Consider the following 2333-nt stretch of genomic DNA (forward strand, 5'->3'; position numbering starts at 1 on the left):
TCCTGAGGGGACAGACGCCATCGGCCGCAGGAGCTGCTGGAATCTCCTCGTGCCAGCCGTGAGGACGCCCGAGCCTGACCGTGCCCAGGGCTGGGGCTCCTCCCCTCCTCCAGGGAAAGGCTCCCGAGGCAGGATTTGTTCCTGGATGGTCCCTCTGCACTGGGATCCCGAGCGCTGAGCCTCGGGTGGGATTTGGATGCTCCCTTCTGTCCGGAGCTGGGAATGGCACGGCCGGGAAGCTGCAGGCGCCTGCTGCTCCCAAAATCCCGTGGATTTACTGCTGTTGGCATCATCCTGGCGGGACTGGAGCTGATACAGGGAACCTCCCGAGGGACAGAGGTGGAAAAGCAGCACTTACAGCCCAAGGCTACAATTCCCTCTTTTTCTGGGCTGCTCTGAGCATCCTGGCCCTGGAGGAGGGAGGATTCCGTGCACTCCTGTGGGACAAATCCTGCTGCTCTGAGGTGAGTCAGGAATATGTATTTTTCCTTTTTTTTTTTTGAGCACCTTCCCATTGGACTTGTTGGAAAATGGGATATTTTCCCTGTCTCGAGGAAAACCATTCCCAATGCAATGAGCTGCTCTGAGGGAATGAGGGAGCAGAGAGGTTTGTTCTGCCAGCTGGACTGGCTGCTTTCATCAAAATACGGAATTTTTAGTGCTATTTCAGCTGGAAATCCCCAACAGGAGTTTCCTTCCTGGTGTTTTATTGCTGAGCAATGCATAAAAGGTTAAAGGCTGCAGCTTCCCGGGAGGTTTTCCTTCCTTTCCCTCGGGAATGGAACCCTGATGGTTTTCCACACTCCTAAGCCAGGGGTGGCAGAGGGGGGACCCTTGTCGGGGTCACTGGGGACAACGTGTGGCTCATCCTGAGGGGCTCCTGGTGGCTGCAGGGGAGGAGCCGAAAGGCTCCCTTTGGAGGAGAGGCTGCTGTGAGTCTGCTCAGGATGGAAAATCCATTTTCCTGCTGGAAAACGATGCCAGGCTTTGGATTTTGAGGGGACTTGTGCTGGTGTTGCCATCCGGGTGTGATGCTGGGAACAGCCTGGGGGAAGGAGGATGGAGCAGGAGGGTTTTTGGGTGGGGAATGAGCTGCTGTTGACCACAGATCCAGGAGGATCGGCTGTTTGCTCTTCCCAGAGGTGGCAAATGCAAACCTGGAGCTCAGAGTGGCTGAAGCAGCTCTGGGTTTCAGTCTCCGAGCGCTGCAGCATCCAGGTGTTGGAACAGAGCTGGGGTTTCTGTTTCCCTCCCTGTCGCTGCTGTTCCAGCTCAGTCCCTCCCCAATCCCTTGGGGTTTTCCCGTGATGATCCCATGAACGTACCAAGCCCTTGGCTTCATCCCTTTCCATCAGGAGTCTTCTGGCTCCCTGTGCTGTCCCTGCCTCTGCAGCGCAGGGAAGAGGAGGAGGAGGGATGAGATTTGTGCCCGTGACCTTGCTGCAGTTCCACATTTTCGGGCTGAGCTCTTTGGGCTGATTTAGGGCAGATTTTTATCCTGAACTGCTGTAAAGCAGCCCAGCCCTCCCTGGCTCTGGGGCCGGGCTGATACTCTGGTTTGGGTTGGGTTTTTTGTATTTTTCCCTTTTTCTGAGGGATGTCCTGTGGTTTCTGGGTCCGTGGTGCAGATGTTGGTGCTTGTGGTAGCTGAGAGTCCTGTCCTGGTGCTGCACTTCTTCCTGGAATGGTTTGGATTGGGAATCTTCAAGTTTATCTTGTTCCAACTCTGCTGTGATCAGGGACACCTTCCAGAGAACAGGATCCTGTCCAACCTGGCCTTGCAATCCTGCAGGGAGGATGAACTGAATCCGGCTGCAGAGATCCTCACCTGGAGCTGCAGGCCGGATCTTTATCAGGGCCTTCAGCAATCCCTTCTCAAGCCCTGGCTGTGACATTTCCTTGTCACCGTTAATTTCTTGCTGCAGGTCGGTGCCCCGGGCACCCCAGAGCAGGATCTGTCCCAGTAAAACTCAGAGGTGCTCCAGGGAAGCCCAGGGCTGCTGAGGCCCGTGAGGTTCGGGCTCAGGGACACCCCATGTGCAGAAGGTTTTAGGGCCTCCCTGACCCTGCTCAGCCCCTTCCGCGGAATCACGGGATCGTTCCGCTTGGAAAAGCCCTCAAAGGTCCCAGAGTCCGACCGTTCCCGCAGCGCTGCCGAGGCCGCCACTGACCCGTGTCCCCAGTGGCACAGATCCCTTCGGAAGGGCGCCTTGGGATGGGGATCCCTGCTCAGAGGGCAGCTGGCTCCCGGGAATGAGGTGACCCCCTCTGGGCAGGGGGACGCTGGATCCCAGGTCCCACCGGGGCTCGGGAGCGCGCTCCAGGCGGGAAAT

General features: G+C 57.4%; 1 long non-coding RNA gene across 1 annotated transcript in view; it reads left to right on the forward strand.

The window, feature by feature from the left end:
- Window positions 1-6: 6 nt before the first annotated feature.
- LOC108445718 overlaps window positions 7-2333 on the forward strand; it is a 35969-nt gene continuing 33642 nt past the window's right edge. The window contains exon 1 of the long non-coding RNA XR_001860673.1: window positions 7-464. This is a non-coding gene — a long non-coding RNA (uncharacterized LOC108445718). The remainder of the gene's footprint in view (window positions 465-2333) is intronic.

This window comes from Corvus brachyrhynchos, unplaced genomic scaffold (genome assembly GCF_000691975.1).
Source record: "Corvus brachyrhynchos isolate BGI_N302 unplaced genomic scaffold, ASM69197v1 scaffold340, whole genome shotgun sequence".
In the NCBI taxonomy this organism is placed as follows: Eukaryota; Metazoa; Chordata; class Aves; order Passeriformes; family Corvidae; genus Corvus; species Corvus brachyrhynchos.